Source organism: Dipodomys spectabilis, unplaced genomic scaffold (genome assembly GCF_019054845.1).
Source record: "Dipodomys spectabilis isolate Male_0828 unplaced genomic scaffold, ASM1905484v1 ptg000002l, whole genome shotgun sequence".
Taxonomy (NCBI): Eukaryota; Metazoa; Chordata; class Mammalia; order Rodentia; family Heteromyidae; genus Dipodomys; species Dipodomys spectabilis.
In genome coordinates, this window is record NW_024870679.1 from 39,177,844 (window position 1) to 39,201,040 (window position 23,197).

The 23,197-nt window shown below is 42.3% G+C and overlaps 1 protein-coding gene across 1 annotated transcript in view; it reads right to left on the reverse strand.

Moving 5' to 3' along the window:
• Positions 1 to 23,197, reverse strand: part of Pgm1 (phosphoglucomutase 1) — a 59,118-nt gene that overhangs the window by 35,442 nt on the left and 479 nt on the right. The window lies entirely within an intron of this gene.

Sequence of the window (23,197 nt, forward strand, 5' to 3'; positions counted from 1 at the left end):
ATTATTACAAGCTACATAACCACGGTTTTCAACTTAATACAAATACATTTTTAAATTTATACTTTTGAAGCTGTGTGCCAAGTTTCCTCTAGTTTTATACAGGCTTGCCAATGTGGCTGTCATATGTGTCAATAAGAGATCCAGATTTATGAAATATTCCAATAATCTCTTCATTGGAATAACAAAGCAACCAACCATGTAATTGTTATGTTTTCTTAATGAGATCTCAGAATCCCAAGGGAAATTTGGGGGTACTTGGGCACGAAAGGGTTCCAACATCCCCCACCAAAGCTTCTCATCACATTCTAGCATGTTCTCTGCTGGTGGTCTGCTACTCTCGGGTAAAGCTCTTTCTTAAGAACGATGAGAGCATCATTTTGAGCAATTGCATATGTCTGGCCTGTTGTTTGTCAATATGCAAGCCAGAAGGATGTTCGTCCTTACTGCAGAAAAGCTTCTATTCTAAAAATGGGCCTGAGTCATAATTTTATGGACACTATAGAACTCAACCCCATATAAAAATATTACCAGAAGCAGCAATATTAGATGGACTGTGAAGTATGGTAAAAAAGAAAAGGCATTAAAAACATTAAGCTTCCCGAGACATGGAGACTAACTGGGGCTGCTATTAAGAAACTCATTTGTTTCAGCTCTCCAGCAAAGGTTAAACTTCATCTTCAGAAACGTTACTGTCGAGCATAGCAAACCCAATTTGGCCTAATGAATTCGCCTGCATTGCCAGTACTCCTTCACAATGACACAAATTACATTGAAACCATATGGGGGATTTAAGGATTACTCCCTTCAGACAAGGAACTTTCACACTGGTCTTGGGTCCAATCAATTTCAAAATGGCAGAGTTATGAACCTCTTCATTTCCAGCCTCACAAAGGGTTGGCTTCCATTCTTACCAGCAACGATACCTTCCTAGTGGATACAGCAGGAACTATAGACCATCCATCTCCCTCCCTTCCACCTGCCTTCCTCCTGTTCTCCTTTTCTCCCTTTCCTCTTTTCTCTCTTCCTCCTTAGCACCTTCCTTCATTTTTTTCCCTTGTGTGTATAAGCCTAGCTACAGAACAAGTGATTTCACTGAATCTAGCCTGTAAAATGGAACTCGCACTCATGGAAACGGGTAACCCACCCTGGGAACACCCAGTGGTGTGCCCAACACACCACAGATTGTCAGTAAATCTTAGCCCTTGACCTTTACTCCTCCATGCCTCTCAAGTAGGATCTTAATACCTGCCTCACAAGAAGACGAAGACTGGTAAAGATTATTATCTCACTGACTGTGTCAAGACCCAAGTCTCTGTCAGTTAGATGACCCATGATCTTTTTCCCCCCACATTCTGAAGAACAGCAGGGACAGAAACCCAGGGAAGTGAGGATGTGTTCTCAAGAAGTCACATAAGGAGCCATCGTCATGGTGGTGTGGTGACCTGGGGACTGCTCTGGAGGTCCATTCACAGAGCAGTAGTCTGACCTCGTCTTCTACTCATTCCTCTTCTCTGACAACTGTCCCTTACTCTATCCTACAGAAGTGGAGCCCTGGGGCCATGTTTCTACTAGGGGACCCTAGTTCTGGGGCATAATCCCCAGGAGCAGATCAAAGCTGTTCTTGGAATTTAGAACTGTAGATCCAGTTAGCCCTTAGACCAGAAAGACAAGTAAACTAGGGGTGTTCTGGGGGAGCAAGAATGTCAGGAACATATCCACAGAACTGTTACCGACAGCCAGATGACACATGAGGATACAAGAGAGATGAGTGGGATGTGACCTGAGATCATTTATACATGTGTAAGAGTTCTGGCACTGATAAATGGGAAGAATCAGAAATGAATTCAGAAGAGAATCAAGCAGAAAATAGGTTAGATGAATCTTTTTAAGGTACAGGTTCAGATTCATCAGACATGAGAATGAGGTGACATGTTCTGTGAATACAAGTCACTCGAGAATCACTAAGGCACTAGTGTTTGGACCAGAATAGCTCCACATCCAGACCCCTGGCCCAAATACACCTTATCCAGCTGACATCATCCCCATTCAGCCAGAAAAGGAAATCCCAGTCGCTTGAAGTTAGCGAACATATGTTTTCTTTTAAGGTGAACATTTTAAAAATAGATTCATAATTAATTACAAAGATGACAAAGTTTATCTCCTAGTATAAAGACATAAGAAATCAAGTTAGAGCACATGTTGAGTATATCTGAAATTCTCAAGACCAGAAGTATTTTGGATTTTTCTGGATTCTGGGTTATCTGTATATCTATACTTAGATCAGATCTTGGGGATGGAACTGAATTCTAGATAAAATTAATTTATGTAGAATATGCATCAATTATACAAAGCATGAAGGTAATTTTATGCTATCTTTTTAGTGTGTTTGCGCTTTGACGGTGACCTGTCATGAGGTTAGGTGTGGAACTTTCCATGTCAGGTAAAAAAAAAAAATTCAAACTCAGGAGCACTCTGGACTTCTAGGTAAGGTAGGGAGGATTACAGTTCAAAGCTATCCCAGATAAAAAGGTTTGCAAGGTCCCTTCTCAATCAACAGCTTGACACAGTGGGGTGTGTGCCCGTCATCTTATCTTCAAGGGAGGCATAAAGAGGAGAGTCACAGTCTAGGTATGCAGCGAAACCTTATTGAAAAACAAAGCAAAACAAAAACAGTGCAAAAAAAAAAGGGAGCTAATGGCCTAACTCAGTGGTGTAATACCTGCCTAGCAAGTAAGAGGCCCTGAGTTCAAATCCCAGTACTGCCAAAGAATGGAACACAAAAGAAAAAATATGTGATACTAGCTTATCTTGTGATTGTAACAATAACATGTACTTAGGTACATTTAGAAATGTAATTCTAACATTAAGTGAAAGGACTTTACCAAAAACAATGCCCCAACAACTGGGCTGACACAGTACACCCCACACAAGTACCTGCTGTTACCACTACAGATAACACAAGAACAACTTGAATATGTTATCTTGTTATACTAAGAATTTGTGTGTGTGCTTGTGTTGGTCCTGGGGCTAAACTCAGGGCCTCAGCACTGTTCCTAAGCTTTTGTGCTCAAGGCTAGTGTTCTACCACTTAAGCCACAGCTTCACTTCTGGCTTTTTGGTAGTTAACTGGAGATAAGAGTCTCACTGACTTTCCTGCCTGGGCTGGCTTTGAACAGTTATCCTCTGTTTCAGCCTCCTGAATAGTTAGGATTACAGATGTAAGCCACCACTGGCAGCCAGCTCCACACAAAAGATTTTGGAAGAAAACAAACATCTGATTTGTAAGTCTGAAATACTCCTAAAAGCTTGAATAAATGAGTTCAGAAATAAAATCACATATATACAAAAACCCAATGTAGGCTGACAAGTGAGTCAGCAGGAGCAGGAACCCCAAGCAGATGTGCGGAGACACACAGATGAGAGATGGCAGCTGCCTGGGCCTCTCTTGCATCAGACTCCGGGAGCTCTTGTGTGGGGAGCTGCCTGTCCAACCTAGCCTTGGCTTCCAGGAGCCCCTAGGCCTCATGGAGCCAGTCCTCTTGGCAGCTCACTAGAATCTAGGCTTCTGTTACTTGCAACTACCTACCCCTCTTCACTGTTGATGGAGGCTCTGTAGTGATGGCTCCTGTTTGCTAGTCCTGTGCCAGCTTCCCCCTGCTGTCCTAGGCAGGCAGGAAGAAGAGAAGCACTTCCCTCCCCTTCTCCTTTGACTTTTGGTGTAGAAGGAGACATGACAGTAAAAAAGAAGTAAAAAGGGCTTGTATAGGAGCTTACACGGGAGTTGTGGGCTCAAAAGAGAAGTGTGCACATCATTCTTGATCTTTTTTTTCTGGTGAGGGGCAAGGAGTGTACAGTTTGTATCAGTACTGGGGTTTGAACTGTTGTTAGTTTTGTTTTGTTTTTTCCCCAAGGCTAGTGCTCTACCACTTGAGCCATACCTCTGCTTTCAGCTTTCTGCTAGTTAACTGGAAATATGAATCTCACATATTTGTCTGCCTGGGCTGACTTTTAATGCAATTCTCAGCTAGGATTACAAGCATGAACCACCAGTGCCTGGCTAACAAATTCATGCTGCTGATTAAAACTATCCCCCCACCTCCACCTCGCAACCAACTTGACAATGCAGAATGCTCAGAAATCACCTTCCTAAGTACTGTAATTGAGAAGAAAACTCCTGTATTTTCTTCAGAAAGCTACCAGTAGTCAACCATCTGGACTGATGAAAACAGAAATTTATATGGTTCATATTGAATGTTTAATTTAATGTTTTATTTCCTTCTTTCTTGGAATATTATCAAGGCAATTTTCATTTGAATACCTTAAGAATATTTATCTGGAGCAAGAATTCTCCATCTCTGGCTATTACCAGGAACCAAGTCATTCAAATCTCTTGATGAAAAGAAGCTCAAGTTCAAAGCTTCCCAACTCTGAACATTTAAGGAGAGGAAAATGCTGGGTGCCATGATTTGATCGTCAGACACCGGTAACATAATACATGTTACCATATTAATTGCCCCAGAAATACAATTGTTATGAATCAACTTTAAAAAATAAAAGGAGGATTGATCAAGTTTCCTTGTGTATATACACTAGTTTATTGAATGGCAACTCCTTTGTACAACTCCTGATCCTGAAAGGTTAACACTAAAAAAAATTTTTTAATAAATAAATAAAAGGAAGAAAAAGAGGTCTAGCTATAAAATGACTTTATTTTCAAATCATTCATGGTTGTATGTTTCCCTCTTGTGGTGGAAAAGAGAAAATACTAAGGCTGGATTTATTGTAGCCTCATAAGGGGGCCTTGCTAACCGGCTCTGGCATTGGCTCCTTCCCAGAACTGCAACCCTGCACAACTCCAGGAGGCCCCTTCATCAAGACTGCAGTGGAACTGTATATAGTTATAGAGAACTATAACTCTAGTTATAGAGAGACATGGAAATAGATGCATTTATATACACATAGGGACATACATACTTAATGTCTATATATGTATGCATCTATATACACATACACACATACGTATATATAGATTTATGTATATATGTGTTACATATATGTCTATGTTTGTGTATATGTGTGTATATGTCTATGCTTCTCATCAGCAGGCTGTATGGCTCCTTTGGATAACCAAGCTAGTTTGAACTCAGAGAAAATGAAGAGGAAATAAACCCCAGGGTAATCCCAAAGAAATACTGCCAAGTACAAAGTATGTGTTACTGCTTGTCCTGACCACTGCAGTTGTTGAAGAGACAAGTGTTATGGATGAATTTTGTGCCACCCTCTTCTACTCCTAACCCCCAAGTATCAGCAAATGTGATCCTACTTGGAAATAGCATCTTTTTAGATGTGACCAGGTCATACTGGATTAGGACTGGCATCTGGGTAAGGAGAGGAGATCTGAATAGAGATTTATAGAGAAGCACACAAGAAAAAGTGCTATATAGAGACAAGCAGAGATGGGAGTTATCCTGGACTGGAGCTGGGAGAATGCAAGAAAGGTTTCTTCCCTAGAGCTGCAGAAGAAGCCAGGCTCTAGGAGCTCATGGTGGAGTGCTTATCTAGCATGTGTGAAGAAAGAAGGAAGAAGGAGAAAAAGAGGCAGCACGGTCCTGTTATTACTTAGACTTTGGAATTCTAAGCCTCCAAAACTGAGAAAGGATTAATAACTGCTGTTTGAAACCACAGAGTAGTGCTTTTTTATGGTTAATGGCAAATTTATATTATAGTAATAATCATAAGAATAACTACAAGTCCAGCCCCAGGGACATCTGATCTTTCAGCAGCAAGGTGGCTGGTCTGAGAGAGGCAGTTAGGGTAGAATTTCCCCAGGCCCAGCCCACATACCTTTTGGATGTCCTAAAGTTTGCTCCTTATCATCAGGTAGCACAGTATGAGCCATTACTCAGCATATACAATAACACGTTCTCCTTTGATCAAGGAAGAAAAGAGGGACTGCATCGTAGTCATTGTTACCTCAGTACCTACAATAGAGCCTGCACATGACAATCAATACACGTTTGAGTGACTAAACCACTGAAATGACAGTATTAAATATTCTGCAACTAATGAGGTGTCTAATGAACATAGGACTTGGTCTAGACGGCAGCCACATAAGAAATCTCCTTTCCTGAAATCATCCTCAATTATAAAATTATTCCCCCATCCTCTGGGATACTTCCCAAGGCAATTTCCCAACATCTGGGGTTATCGGCTGAGGGCTCTCTACCTGAGAACTGCATCATAAGTAGCTTCAGAGCGCACACACGTGTGCAACAGCAGTTAGGAAGAGAACTAGGCCCCACAGTGATAAGGAGAGAATAATGGCTGGTCTGTGTGGCTGAGAGCTCCCACTACTCCTGGAAGAACCCTGAATAATTGTGGGCAAACTAAAGACAGTGTTCTTCAAATATTGGGCTGTGAGGATGAAAAGGGTGGCTCTTGCCAGTGAGAGCTGGGCAGAGATGAAAAGCAAAGCAAACAAGAGAAGAAAGGAGACAGCAGATCCCATGGACCCTGTCAGGGAGCTCTGTAGGAAAACCACACCTATCATCTGTCTGGCTTAATTTGATAATTTGGTTGGTTGTTGGGTTTTTTGTTTTGGTTTGGTTTTTTTACATCTATCAGTGTGTAATCTAAGTACACATCATGTATTTCAAAATACCAATTCAGATCAATGGTTTGCCCTGGTGAAGGCCTCAGGTCACGTGGGCCATGTCACGTAACCTGCTGGTTAGACAAGAGCTGCAGCAAACTACTGCAGGCTCAATGTGGAACCAATACGGTGAGCCAGGTCCACTTGTAAGTAGTTTTTTTGGTGTGCTAACCTAAGTCTCTGAGACTGTTCTCTCAGAGTCATGAGGTAATTCTTACTGGGTCTAAGATTGGCTTGTATAAAGAATAGCCTGAGAACAACAAATGCTGGTGAGGATCTGGAAAAAGGGAAATTTTCTTTTTTTTTTTTTTGCCGGTTCCAGTTCTTGAACGTGGGGCCTTGTGCTCTCACTCAGCTTTCTTGGTCATGGCTGGCATAACACCACTTGAGCCACACCTCCTGCTCAGCTTGATTATTTTGGATATGGAGTCTTCAAAAATACAAAAACATGATTCTACTACCCACAACTAGTTCTATATCTAAAACAAAATAAAACCTGTAATCTAATGGTTTTTTTCAACCACTGTTCACATTAGCCATGATATAGAATCAACTGAGGTGTCCATCAGTGTGTAAACGGATAAAGAAAATAGGATGTAGGTACACAATGGAATACTTGGCCATAAAAAATAATAAATTCTGTCATTTGTGGTAACACTGTAGAATTAGAGAATATGATGTTAAGTGAAACAAGCCAGGCAGACATAGTCAGACAAAAGCTATATGTTCTCATTGATCTGTAGAAGCTGAAAAACTTATTTCATAGAAGTGGAGAGTAGAAAGTGGTCACCAGAGGCTAGGAAGAGAACAGAAATTCATAGCTGTAGGTGGGTAATGGGTCCCAAAATACAGTTACATAGGAGAAATAGTTCTAATGCTCTACACCACAGTCAATAATGGTAACTTACAATGATTTATTATACATTTTATAAAAAATTAGAAGGGAGATGGAAGTTTCCAAATACATGGGACATACTGTATATATCTACCAAGTTATCACACTCTACTGCATAATTACGTACAATTATTACATAGCAAAAAATAATAATTTTCAAAGAAAGCCTGGGGAGGGTCAAGAATCAGGATGGCAGTAACCCTGTCACTGGCTGCCTGCCTCTTCCTGTCCTGTAGTGTAGGCAAAGGAAAGAAAGATAAAAAGAAGAATGAGGGAGGAAGGAAGGGAAGGAAGGAGAAAGGAAGAAAAGGATAAAAGGAGCATGAAAGACAAACATGGATGCCATGTAAAATCCGTGGAGACTTGAGTCACACAGACATACACCAGGGAAAAATCCAGAGCTACCAGAGGCTGAATGCAGCAGGGAAGGACATGCTCCTGAAGCACCTGGACTACTAATACCTTGAAAACATAACTTCTTTATTTTATTTAATTTCATTTGGTCAGTCATGGGACTTGAACTCTGAGTTTGGGCACTGTCCCTGAGCTCTTCAGCTCAAGTTTAGCGCTCTACCACTTAAACCACAGAGCCACTTCTGGTTTTCTGGTGGTTAATTGGAGATAAGAGTCTCATGGACTTTCCTGCCTGGGCTGGCTTTGATCCGAGATCCTTAGATCTCACTTCCTAAGTAGCTAGGATTACAGGTGTGAGCCACCGGCACCCAGATAAATTTATTTTCAAGCCTCTAACTAGAGGTCAGTTGTCTCATCATCCTAATGAAGCTATTGTAGCATGGACCCAGCATTCTTGTAACTACCACAGGCGTGCCTGTTTCCTCTACTAACATGAACATCCAGGGCTGAAGGGCTTGGTCACGTTCATCTTTGTATTCTCAGCCAGCACACACAGTGCCAGCCCCACAATATTCAACTACTATTTGAGTGAACAAATCCTGTGTTGACACCAAGGCCGATATGCACTTCTTACAGCTTCCCATCTACTGCATGACACTGGCCTGGAGAAAGGAACTATTTCAGATCCATCTTGAAATATCCACCCCCAAATGAGATCTAGTTGATAAGTAGACAAACACATACTGGGTCATATGCACATGTACACAAACATAATAACTCAACTATGGTGTATACAGGGGAGAATTCAAATAATTTAACTCCTTAGAAAAACTCACTGTCCAATAAAATAAATACCAGGATGCTGGTACCTGAAATGGAAGTGTGGAGGTGGCAGATGAATGGGAGTGGCAGACTAATGAAGAATAGAAGATAGGGGAGAATGCAGTCTTAACATTCATATAAATGCCTATGCATATTCATATGCATATCCTGTGAAACTAGGAAAATTGAGCAGGGAGGTTGGCTTGGGAGAAATGAGGGAGAATGATGAAAGGGGTCACATTGATCAAGATGCGTTGTACTCATAAACTGATATTTTGAATGGTAACCCCTTTGTACAACTACTCAACGTCAATAAAAATATAATAAAAAAGAAAAAATATGTTTAGAAAAAAGAAAAAAGAGAAAGAGGGAGGGAGAGGAGGAAAGGATGGGAGGGAGGAGGGAGGGAGGAGGAGGGAAGAAAGAGGGATGGAAGGAAGGAAAGAAGGAAGGAAGAAAGATCCATCCTGAGCTGCTAGCTCATGACTCAAATCAGGCAGAGGCTGATGGAGTCTGCAATGGAGCTTCATAGGAACTAGCAAATCCAAGAGATAACTTGTGGACAGATAGACAGAACTGGATATCCAGAGAGTGGCTGGCAGAAGACATGTCTGCTTGGTCCAGCTCTTGGTCCCTTCCTGATGCCTTCCAATGGCCTCAGTATTTAGAATAATAACAAAAAAATCTCCGTGATCAGAGTATACTGTTTACTAAATACAGTATCAGTGGTTCATAAATTATGGCACATCCTCACATGACTCATTCAAGGCAGGTATTATTACTCTCTTCCTATCAAATCTACAGACAGAAAAGTGAACTGACCACAAAGAGCTAAAGCTAACTAACTGTGTGGCCCAGCCCACAGAGGAAGTTCAGCTTTCTTGGCAGACACCATTCTTACTCCTGATTTTACTTTGCTTCACTGAAAATCTTCACTTAAATTATATTTCATAAAATTATATTAAGTGAAGTAAGCCAGGCCCACAGAGACTTAGGTCCCATGGTTTCCCTTATTTGCAATAACTAGTATAGGTCTAGGACAAGCAGAGAAGGTCAAAAGCTATGTACATATGACCATATAGGATGATGTTAAATGAAATGAACCCAAAGATAGGGACACAACTTGTTTTTTCTTTCTTGCTATTGTTTTTAATGTATTTTAAATGTACTAGGTGATTTTTTTGTTTCTTTTGTATGTTCTTTCCCCATGGAATAACCCGTTTTCACTGTATTTGATATAGGTGGCCTGAATCTTGTATATACATTTTTCTATTTTGGGGAGGGGAAGGGAAATAACAAAATGCTGAAATAAGGATATAAGTTTACCCATTGTAACAATGAGATGTACCAGACACTATGCTGAAAAATGAACTTTACAACTGGGTGGGGTGGGGGGAGTCAGGGAGGTGGGGAGGGAAGGGATGGTAGGGGAAAAACAAAGGAGGAGGTAACAATACTCGAAAGGAAATGTACTCATTACCTTACTCATGTAACTGTATCCCCTCTGTATAGTATCTTTACAATAAAAAAAATTAAAAAATAATAAAAGAAAAAAAGCCTGACAGCTCATAAACACACAAAAAAATTATATTTCATGTGGCTGCAAAGAATGCATTTTTTTCCAAAGGCCCATGGAAGTCTTATCACATAATAATTGCATTGCTAAATCACAAGGCCTTTCCTCATCTCCACCCAGAAATACCATTGCAGCTCCATTTTCTGGCCTTGTTGCTGCCATAGAACCCTATCTCAGAGTCGATGTAGATACTGGCTTAATGCTTGGGTTTGTGGCTCAGAACTGACAGGACTCTCTTAAGTCAAGACAGGGATAGTATTCAGCCACATTGTGTTTTAACAAACTTTCCCACTCTGAATGGCTCCTAAATGTCTAAACACACACTTCAATGTTCACCAGAATGGAAGAGACCATGTCCCCAGCCACCACACACACTGGAATAGCAGTCCCCTCAGTACAAGCTATCTTCTATAAGGCAGTGCTTAAAGAGTACACGTATAACTCATTTGAGACAGTTATGCCTGAGTATATTTATGGTGATCAGCCTATCTCCTTCAAAACAACCACCCAGAGAAGCGGAAAGTATATTCAAACAACACACATGCTACACTAACTCTTTCTAGACAAACAGCTCTTCTAGTCTGTGGCACTTTCTTTGAAAGTCTTCAGTCATGACAAATTTCATCCTTTGAGAATAGATTTGAACTTTGGAAAGAGACAAAAATTGGTTGGAGCCTTGTCTAATGAATAAAGTGGGTGATCAAATCTTGTTACATCGTTTTACGTGAAAAATGAGGCATGACTATGAAGTAATATGACTGGCTTTCCTTGGTGACCCATAAACTGACTAGCTGAAAAATAATTCCCACAGAGGAGTTTCAAATGCTCCAAGTGCTGGACGCATCGCTGGAGTAAATGTGCAGTTCCCACAGTGGAGATTTGACAGGGTACAATACTAATTGAGATCTAAAGTTCAAATATATTTGGAAGAGGAGGAGGAGGAAGAAGAAGAAATCGGACTGCTTACACCGATGAAAACAAAGAAGCTATTCTCCTGGACTAATTGCCCCTTCTCTTTTTCACAGTCCACCTTGGATAGGGAGTCTGCTGAGAAACCAGAAAGAACTACACTATCCCCTTCCATGCACACATGTGCATGTGTGTGTGTTACTGCAAACCAAGCCTATAAAAGCAGCCCCTTCCCTCCTAGCTCCCATCTTCCATCAATAGGAGGCAAGTATAAAAAGCTAGGCAGCCCTTGAAAAGGCTCAGGGTCTATTTGCCAAAGTCTACTACTAAGTAAGTGCTCAGGATAGTGAAGAAGAGAGTTCATCCTTTAGGGTGAAATCATGGCTGTTTGTGGACGTACCCATAACCAGGAAGAGAGCCTATTGCCAGCCAGTACAATACAAAATCTAGGCAGGTGGCTACCCTACACATGTGGCCATATACACCTGCACAGCACTCTCCTCTCCCCACCATTTAGAGTCATAAAATTCTCTATCTGTCTGTCTGTCTGTCTGTCTGTCTGCCTACCTACCTACCTACCTACCTAGGTATCCATCCATATACACACATACATGTAATTAATGGGGTAGAAGGGACTGATAATTTGTCTTTAAATTTATTGGAAGTTGAGTCACAAGGAGCCTGATGGAGAAAAAAATACCCGATGGAGACACTAAACTGCCTAACAGGAAGAAAGGCAGGACATCTCCCCTGAGGAAGACTGATGTGTTTCATGGATAGGCATGGCTGTCTATATAGCATAAGAGGCCACACTCAGGATATGGGTTTTGAGTTTTTCCTCCCTTTCTTAAAGTAATAATGTCATTTTAGCAGACCATATGCCTCCCAATGTAAAGTCAGTATTTTCTAGCTTTTCTCATGGATAAATGTATCCTGAAGGATAGATCAAACCAGTGGACTAATAACAGGAATGAAGTGAACACTTTCCAGATTGTGTGTTTGTGTGTGTGCGTGCACGTGCACAAGAGAGAGAGAGAGAAAGATGGTGATGGTGAGGAAGAGGGAGAGGGAGAGGTTGGGAGAAAGGGAAGGAGGAGGGGAAGAAGGAAGGGGAAGGGAAGGAGAGAGAGAGAGAGAGAGAGAGAGAGTGTGTGTGTCAGGGGCTTGAAAGGCGCCTAGGTGCTGTCCTGAGCTTTTGTGTTCAAGGCTAGCACTTTACTACTTGAGCTACAGCTCCAATTCCAGCTTTTCTGTGGTTAACTGGAGATAAGAGTCTCAAAGACTTTCCTGCCAGAGCTGGCTTTGAATCATGATCTTCAGGAGCTAAACTTACAGGTGTGAGCCACCAGGACCCAACAAAATTTCCAAATTTTAAAGGGCTAAGTGTCTGCCCCATGGGTATTGCTTGCATGTCTCCAGAGACCCATAGTTAAAGGTTTGATCCCTAGCCCATGGCTATTGCAAAGCAGTAGAAATTTTGAGGGAAGGCCAGTGGAAGTTTCTAGGTCATTGTAGGATGCCCTCTAGTGGATAAAGAGATGCCAGTCCTCTCTTGCTTGCTTTTGCACTCAACTGAGGGGTATATAGGCCCCCTCCCTACCACATACTGCCAAACTGCCAGTACTGTGCTACTGAAGGCCCAAAGCAACAGAACCTTTAATGATCAACTGACATTTCTGAAACTGTGACTCAAAATAAACCTTTCCTCTTCTTATGGTGAATTTACCTGAGATATTTGTTACAGTAACAGAAAGCTGACCAACACACTCATCTTCCCACTGGCTAAAAAACAGATGTTCAATAAGAAGCCACCTGTAATCAGGTGCTGAACTCCTTTAGATGGCAGAACCAAGGCTAAAGGTAGGCTGGGTTCAAACATCGATCTATCACACCAGTTCTAGTCTGTTTACATTGGATTAAGAAGGAAAAAATTTTGTTTAGTCAATTGCATTGAGTCTTTGCTACAAATTTTTGGCTTAAGATATAGGCTACATTAGATTCACTTCTGGAGGAATCTCAAAGTGTCATCTTTCAGAGCAGCCAAAACTAAGCTACAAAGGGAAAACCAAGCTTTGATGGGAAAAATCTAACAGAGATTTCAAATATGAGCCTGTTAGAAAGCCCCAAGGGCATCAGGTTCCAGGTCACACGTGTTGAATTACGATTGTGATACTTCCCATATGCGCATCACTGAGTGACAGCAGGAATTTGCACTTTAGTCCCATCACACATGTAATTTCTCTTGCACAAATTTAACTACATATAACTGACAAAGAGATGGCGAGGAAAAGGTCGGAGGAGGGAGAGGATTAAAAAATATAGGCAATCCTGCTACCATTTCTCCTAATGACCACAGACCCTTGTTCAGTCCTGGTCTCTATGTCTCTATGTCTGAGCTGTGCTGAGTGTTCTTTTGATCTTTAGCAATGTACATATTGTGTCACACAGTTCTCCAATGTGATGCTTGTGTAAGGGATGAGAAGGAAGATTTGGACTCTACTGAAGTGCCACCTTCCACTCCAATTATAGATCCCATCCCATGATAAAATGTCACTTCCACTTCTTCTTCCTGAGGATGATACTGACATGATCAAACATCAAGAATTTCCTCAAACCATCCTCAACTCACGTCCCGATGGCTGCCTACCACATCACCAATAGGAATGCATTATGCTTCCACAATTTCTGGACATCCCCAATTGGCTCAGCCTGGCTATCTTTCCTATTGTTGTGGAATTACATGCTATGATTGTTATTACTGGAACTTCTACAGCATATTTTCTCTTTTATGTTTCCACCAAAGGAACTACAGAAAATATCTAATAAAAATTATTGGACTGCAAAAAAAAAAGTCACTTCTCTGTATGAACTGGATGGTAGTTGCTGATTGGTCACTACTGATCTCAGGAGAAACACTTGGTCCTAGAACTGTCGTCAACAAGCTCAGGGGGTTTTTTTTGTTTCGTTTTTTTTTTTTTTTTAATAGGGATATCAAAGGGAGAATAGTTGTCCCTGTGTAGATTTTGCCTCCTCTTCCCCATCGAGATTCCATAACCTGGTTCTAATTTAATCTGGTAGTAAAAAAAAAAAGGTGGGGGCTTCAGCTCAATGACCTGCATGCAACTTCCCTGCATAAAATGCACATTTCCTGCTTAAAATGTCACCCTCACCGGCTGTGTTCGGCCCCTCTCCCAGAAGGACCTGCCATTTGGAACATGATTCTGTATGGGGGGAGGGGCTTTATTTTACTGCAATCATCTCTTAAAGTCTAGGACAGGCAAGGAGGAGGGCAGATCGGAGTCAACATCTTTTCCTGACTTTGTGACTTGAGACACCTAAAAGGTTTACTGTGGAGAGGAAGTGAAGCAATGCATGCAGAGCATCTTGCAAAATACAACATGAAGCATGTTTTTAGAGCTGTTGTTTTTTGTAGAGTATAAAACCCAAATATAAAGTTAGGGGCATGACAGGGGAAGTACCACATTATCTCTTCACCTTGTTGTCTCTTACTTCTGCTTCTGCCTGGTACAGGTTAATGTGTCACTCTTCCTTATCTAGTCTTATTTACAAAAAAGAAGATAAAAAGAGAGCTTTAAACAGCGTGACTGCTTTTCTTCTGAGTTTGTTAAGGCTTTGTGGAAATTAGGTTTGCCTCAGAAAGAAGGAAAAGCTGGGTGTGGTGGCTCCTGCCTAGCATCCTAGCTACTTAGAGAGGGAGGGAGGCTCACAGTTCAAGGCCACCTCAGCAAAAAGTCCATGAGGCTCCATCTCAGTTATGATGGTACAAAGCGTTTGTTCATTTACCTTCTCAGGAAACATAAATAGGAGGATTGTAATCCAGATCAGCCCCAGCATAAATATGAGATACTATGTCCTGAGTTCAAACCCCAGTACTACCAAAAACAAAAACAAAAAAGGAAAAAATGTTTTTGAGCATACATTAGTGAAACCAAGAAAAAGAATCTCCCAACAATTTGATTGAAAGACTTTATGTAACAATGGGCTGTGTATACGTATATGTGTGTATTATAAAATGCAACTTTATAGGACAAAGATTCTTTGTAATTAAGTGTCTGACTCTAAAAAAATAGTCCCCCTTACCTCTCCTGGCTGTTTCCTTACCCTTAAAAATGGCTCTGTCTCTTCTGTTTACCCGCCCAAGACATCATCTACTTTCCACACCTTCTTTCCCCTGCCCAGAATGTTCCCTCCCTTTTCTAAAGTCAGCCAGTTTTTTCTATTTCTGCTTACTTTCACTATGCTTACTTTTCTATTTCTGCTTACTTTCTCTTGGGTCTCATATCTCCTGAAGAATTGTATACTTCCAGATAGAAAAAGTATCTTGTTTATCCTGGTTTCTTAATGCTGATACAAAAATCACAACACGTATACAAAGGGAAAACAATCATGCAGATGCCCATCAAAATTAAAGAAGTTCTGTGTGGGGGGGGGAAGGGGGGGTTAGTGGAAGAGGTTTCAACTCAGGGCTTCATGCTTGCTAGGCAGGTCTCTATTGCTTGAGCCACACCTACAAGCCCTTTTGCTGGTTTGGTCTGAGAACATAAGACCCTAACTTTCTGGGACATACATGTGAGGTCTATTTCCGTGCAAGCAGCAATTGATGCTAAAAGGGGACCATTTGTTTAGCACGAGGGCTCTTAACTTAGGATGCTTAGACAGCACCCTCTCCTGTTTCCAAGAGGTCCACAGAAAAAAGAAACTATAAAAGTTTGATTTCACTAAATTTTATTGAAATTTAGCATTATCTTAATTATAAATGCAAGGAGTAAGCCACAAGTTGTATGTGTGTGTGTGTGTGTGTGTGTGTGTGTGTGTGTGTGTGTGTGCCAGTCATAGACTTAAACTAGGGCCTGAGTGCTGTTTCTGCACTCAAGGCTGGTGCTCTACCACTTGAGCCACAGCTCCGTTTCTGACTTTTCTGATGGATAATTAGAGATGAGTCTCATTGACTTTCCTGCTTGGGCTGGCTTCTAACCACAATCCTCAGATCTCAACCTCCTGAGTAGCTAGGATTACAGGTGTGAAACACTATGTTGGCTAGTACTATTATTTTTATTGTTACTCCTACCTGCACCTTTATCATCAAAAGAAACAATAAATGTTGTCCTATCAAATTACCATATCAAAACATCATGAATATCCATTACTGCTCTGAAGCAGAGTTGTACTAAACCTTCCATTAGGTCTTGTAATTGAATATGGCAAGAAAGGAACATGCAAACACACACACATGTACATATACACATATATCTTACTATATTACAAGTTTCAATATTTAATAATACATTTCAATACAATTTATTTCCTCTGCAATTCTTTGTGCTTTATATTCACTTAAAATTATTCTGGGGAGTGGGGGAAGGAATGACATTGTCCCAAAAGAAATATATTCTTTTTTTTGGGGGGGGGGGGTGGGGGGGGTCCGGTCCGGTCCTTGGCCTGAACTCTGGGCCTGGGCGCTTTCCCTCAGCTCTTCAGCTCAAGGCTAGCGCTCTACCACCCGAGCCACAGCGCCACTTCCGGCTTTTTTCTTTTTGCTGATGTGGTGCTGAGGAATCGAACCCAGGGCCTCAGGCATGCAAGGCAAGCGCTCTACCACTGAGCCACCTTCCCAGCCCAAGAAATATATTCTTTACCTGACTTATGAAATGCTAACTTTTCTGCACATCACCTTTAAAATAATTTTTAAATTTTTTAAAAGAAAAATATAAGGGGCCCTGGGTTTGATTCCTCAGCACCACGTAAGCAGAAAAAACTAGAAGTGGGGCTGTGGCTCAAGTGGTAGAGTGCTAGCCTTGAGCTGAAGATCTGAGGGACAGTGCCCAGGCCCAGAGTTCAGGCCCCACGACCAGGCCACCCCCCCCCAAAAAAAAAATATATATATATATACAGATATATATATATATATAATTGCTGTGAATGGATCAGGTGGTTCATAAACAACTAAGAAATATGCTCCCAACAACCCGTGAGAAGAAGAAAGGGACCAACAAGAGGAAGGACAAGAGAAGGCCATGGGGATAAATATGCTCAGAGACATTATACACACTCATGAAACCCATTATTTTGTGCAATTATTATACACTAATATAAAAATGAATAGGAAAAACTATAAGCTGACTACATTCTTTCTTGGAAGGGTGATTATTACCCTTAAAAATATCCACAAAGCTGGGAGCCCATGGCTCATGCCTGTAATCCTAGGTACGCAGGAGGCTGAGATCTGAGGATCATGGTTCAAAGCCAGCCCAGGCAGGAAAAGTCCATGAGACTCTTATCTCCAATAAACCACCAGAAAAACAGAAATGGCACTGTGGCTCAAGTGGTAGAGCACTTGCCTTGAGCTGAGGGACAGCGCCCAGGCCTAGAGTTCAGGTCTCATGACCTACCCAAAAAAAAAAAAAAAATCCACACATTCATTAATCTGTGAACATGATCTCTCTCTGGTTTCTACTATTGGTCACCTACATAATCACTAAGCCGAAAGTGGTTGAGAGTAGGAAAAGACAGAACCAAGGCGTTTGTTCAGCATAGCTTGCCCTTGGACTAACCTGAGCTTGAGCCCTGTGGTTCTGACTGACACAGAGTCCCTCTAGATTGGGTAAGCTGTTGAAAGTTTAAAGAAAGTGGGCGACAATGTTGTTATTTATGGGAAGGGGTAATAGTATCTGCACTAATATCAGCAGAACATTCACAAATGTCAGCCTAACCATTTCCACATGAAAAGAAGCTGCCATATATTCTTTTTTTAATTTAGCAAATCAGTTTCAAGGAAAATACATCTTGATCAGTATCAACCCTTCCATTTTTCTCCCCTACTTTCCCAACCCCATCTGCACTCTCAAGATCTATGGCTCCATTTTCACATAAATACATTGACTATGACTGTATTTGCCAACTCTATTCATCCAGCCCCCACCCCTAAAACTCCCACCCCTTACAAAATGTTTTAGCTTCCTGCCAGGAAGTGTGTGTGTGTGTGTGTGTGTGTGTGTGTGTGTGTGTGTGTCTCCTGTGGCTTGAACTGTGTGTGTGTGTGTGTGTGTGTGTGTGTGTGTGTGTGTGTGTGTGTGTGTGTGTGTGTGTGTGTGTGTGTGTGTGTCCTTTGGCTTGAACTCAGCCTTGGTGCTATCACTGAGCTTTTTTGTTCAAAGCTAGTATTCTATCACTTGAGCCACAGCTCTACTTCTGGCTTTTTTGATGATCAATTGGAGATAATAGTTTCACAGACCTTCCTATCTGGGCTGGCTTTGATCTACAGTCCTCAGATCTCAGCCTCCTGACCAGTCAGGATCATAGGATAACAGGTATGAGCCACCAACACTAGGCTTTTTGTTTTGATTTTTCCTGCCAGGCATTATTAAATGTATGGTGTTTTTGTTTTGTTTTTCTGCTGTTGTTATTGTTCTTTTTGTTGATGTGAGGCTTGAACTCAGGGACTTCATGCTCTCACTTGGCTTTTTTGCTCAAAGTTGGCACTCTACCACTCGATCCACATCTCCACTTCCGGCATCATTCTGGTTAACTGGAGATAAAAGTCTCTTCCATTTGTCTGCCCAGACTGACTCAAATGAGGAACTTCAGCTCTTAGCCTCCTGAGTACCTAGGATTACAGGCATGAGCCATCAGCAGTTGGCTTAAATGTGTTTTATCTAATTTTCACAATAGCTTCTCTGAGTATGTCTGAGCATTCCTAACTTTTACCAAGATGCTGGAGGTGTACTTTAGATGAGTGACTGTCTACCCTAGTGAAGTCCTGGGTTCAATTCCTAGCCCTGAAAATACAAAGATCAGAAAGTAACTAACTTGCCCAAGAGAACAGTAACATTCTCATTCTGCCCAGAATTCCTCCTGTAGCACATCTAACTCCAATTCCTCCTTTAAGATTCAATTCAAGGGCTGGGAAGGTGGCTCAGTGATAGAGTGTTGCCTTGCATGCATGAGGCTCTGGGTTCGATTCCTCAACACCACATAAGCAGAAAAAGCTGGAAGTGGTGCTGTGGCTCAAGTGGTAGAGCACTAGCCTTGAGCTGAAGAGCTGAAGAACAGCACCCAGGCCCAGAGTTCAGGACCCACAACACACAAACACACACACACACACACACACACATACACACATTAAGATTCAATTCAGCAATCTCTCACGTTCTCTCTCTCTCTCTGATACAAAACAAGCACATACAAAGCATTTAATGGAAAAAAATCTATTGGCCACCAACTATTTGCTAGCTTCAAGTTAAGTGCTGGAATACATAGATGAGTGGCAAATCAGGGCAACTAAGTAAGAATTCATTGAAGGCTACCTTCTCCCAGATACTGCACATGCAGCCTGCCCCTTGTATCCATAGGTTCTACAACCATGGATTTAACCAATCACAGACTAAAAATATTTGGAAAAAACAGAAACACTAAAATATGATAAAGGAGCTAGGAAGGTGGCTCAGTGGTACAGTGCTTGCCTTGCATGCATGAGGCCCTGGGTTCAATTCCTTAGCACCACATAAGGAGAAAAAGCTGAAATTGGCACTACTGCTCAAGTGGTAGAGCACTGCCTTGAGCTGAAGAGCATAGGGACAGCGTCCAGGCCCATGACTGATAAAAAACAACAACAAAAAAAAAACAACAATAAAATATGATAAAATAAAAATGCATTGCAGGGCACTGGCAGCTCATATCTGTAATCCTACTCAAGAGGCTGACATGTGAGGATCACAGTTTGAAGCCAACACAGGCAAGAAAGTCCATGAAATGCTTACCTCCAACTAACCACAGTGCCTAGGCCCTGAGTTCAAGCCCCAGGACCAGCACAGAAAAGAAAAAAGAAAAATTCAATATAACTACTTCTATAACACTTACATTGTACTGGCTACTACAGGTAACTTATAAATATTTAAAAACATATGGGAGGATATGCCTGAGTTACATGCATTCATCACCCTAGTTAAACAGAAGAACATGAGCATGGTTATCTGCAGGGGGCCCTGGATCAACCCTCTGAGGATACCAAGAGTATGCTTTGCCAAGGTGAAACACATAGCCTATCTTAAGGAAACTTCCTGCACTCCAGTAGGGGACTATCATATGTAAATAGATCATTACATATGAAGCAACTTAAAAGATGCTTCTGCTGGGTCCTGTGAATTAATGAAAAGGCTTTGAATTAATTAAAAGACTTTGAACCTGTGACCTTTGACCTGAGGTATTCTCTGCTGCAGTTGGCTTTGCAATCACCATGGACTCCAAGAAAGACCAGTTGCACAGCGAAGCATCTTGTGTGGAAAGCAAATGGCCCCTCAAAGAGCCAAAAATTCAGGAGCTTTTAGTGTTCCTGTTCTGTTCCAGTAACAAAATAATAATAACTTCTCCAGAACTCCTCCAAGGGCAAAGAACAAACCAGAGTCAACCAGGTCACATACCTGTGACCTGGGGCTGTTTTAACTATGCATACCTATTTCATTCCCTGCCCTCAATTCTCCCTCTTTAACAGGAAGCCAATATCTGTACCTCAAAGATAACTGAAGGTGTACTGAGGTGCTGTCTTCCTATGGCTACTACGTAATAAATTTCCTTTCTCTGTCCTTCATCTTGTCTTTCTCTTTTTTTTCTTTTTTCTTTTGCATATGGGAGTGAATGGTCAGAACTAACTTGGGCTTCTTGGGGTCTAGGCCTATGGTCTGAAAACCTAATTTCATTTTCACTGGATTTCATTAATCCATACTAGAAGTATCTATGGGAAAGGAGCAGTTAGGCAGAAGCGAACAGAAGGACAGGTGCTGAGTGAGGAAAGGTTTTGTGAAGATACTGTGTGAACTAAATCGTACTGGAAGAGGAATAGTATGTTTAAACTCATGACCAGACAAGGGAGAGAGGGGGAAAGGAGAGGAGAAAGAGAAAAAAATCAGAAATCAGAAAGTTGAGGAAAGAAACATGGAGAACATTGCAAAACATGTGAGATCTGAAGAATGACCTAGGCTGGGAAGTAAGACTGTTAGGAGGGTGAAGTCAGCCATGCCAAACGCAAGAGAAAGGTCAGGATGAGATCTCTGTTCTCTGGATTTAGCAACCACTGGTAACTTCAGCAAGAGCATTTCAGTAGAGATGGAGGAAGTAGGAGCCAGAAGGCAGGGAGGGGGTGAGTGGATGGGAAAAGAATCAAATGGTAAGTACAGAGAACTTTTATGAAGTTTGACTTAAAGAGGACAGAGAATAGGGCAGTAGCCAAGAGTGACTATGTTTTAAGATCTCCTCGTTTTTTGTCTTAACTCTCACTATTCTCAAAAGGATAGATTTCTATTTGGACCAAAAGCTTCCATTATGTTGCAAGCTGCTTAAGGACAAGACCTGTGCCTTTCTGTCCATGCACTTCTCTGTACCTGCTATGAGGTCAGTTGAATGAATGAATGTGGTAATAAGGAACTAAAGCATGTGCTATAATACAGTCACTGATTGCCCTTCTCCATTGAAATTTGTGTTTGAAAAAGAAGCAAAGAGAAAACAAATCCCAACTTCCCTCACAAATGTTTAATGTCTGATCCAGAGGGCCAGGTGTAGATAGATCCGAGTGTAGATTATGAAGTCTGGAAAATTGATCTTTAGATTCAAAGGTCCCTTCACATTCACAGAAGGTGTTCTAGGTCTTGGAACTGGTATGTTGGGTTCTTAGAGTTGCCATCACAGATCTTGAGCCTGCCCAGGCTTCAGTGCTCTCATGGATGACTTCAATGTAGTATGGCAACTACCTTGTAGAGAGGACTGCAGGAGGGTGGATGGCATGCAAGTGGAGAGCTTATCCTGCTACTTGGCGAAACAGCTTGCAAGGCTGGTCAAGAAATGTACTCATTACCGCTCTCATGTGACTGTAACCTGTCTGTACAGCATCTTTACAATAAAATAAATATTTTTTTAAATATCAGTAAAAAAACTAAGACAAAGTATTACTACAGTAAATAAAGACACTGCCAACGGGAGTGAAGTCCAGAAGAGTTACGTGTAAGTCAAATCTTACTTTAAATATTGGAAGAAAATTTGCTCCTTAGACCTCTTTAGAAAACTTTGGATGAATGAATAACTAACCCCTATGACCAATTTTACAAATCCATATTTTCATTAATCGGGGCTTACCCGAACACACACACACACACACACACACACACTTGTTCAAGTTTCAACTCTCCTAATGAATCTGCCCAATTAAGACAGTGTTCCCTGGTGGAGGCTGGGGGGCGGGGGGCGGTTTGGAAGGCGAGGAACCAGGATGTTGCATTAATTTCCTGGCCAGCCAAAACTGTTTCCTAAGAATGAGTGCCCTTTGGGCATGTTTCCGTTTGAATGAAAATTCAGTTCCCATCCAGGGTACCCGCTCCGCAGAGACTAGACTTTTCAAAAGCCTGTGTGCGCCCCGGGGGAAAAAGTAGGCCGAGCAAGGGCAGAAGCTCTGCCCGGCCAAAGCAAACTCTAGGGGAGGAGCGCGAGGCTGGGCCGCGGTCCGCTGCGGTGCGCGGGCCCGGCGCCCCGGGGGGAGTGGTTGTCCCGGCCTCCCCAGGCCGCCCCGGCCGCCCTGGCCCCGACGCATCCGCCTGGGAGCCAGAGGGAGGTGCCAGGCGCATCCCAGAATAGCAGGCGCGAGGCGAGGGGCTCCGAGCAGGACGGCGGCGGCCTCACCTTTCGGGGTGACGGCTGTAACCCTATCTGGAGAGGCAGCAAAGGTTCACGTAAATGTCAGAGGGCCGGAGAGCCGCGGGGAGCCGGGACCGCGGCGGCGGAGGGAGGGGCAAGGGGCGGAGAGAGGGGTCCGGCCTCCCAAGGTCAAGGCTGCCCACGCCTCCCGACACCTCTTCCCCCAGCTCCGCTCGCCCGGCGGCCCGGGTGCCCTCCTCCATCCCACCCCGCAGCGGGCGGCCGGGAGAGAGAGCGCCGCGGAGCGGAGCCGAGCGGAGCGGGAGGGCGCGGCGGCCGGGCGCGGCGCGCG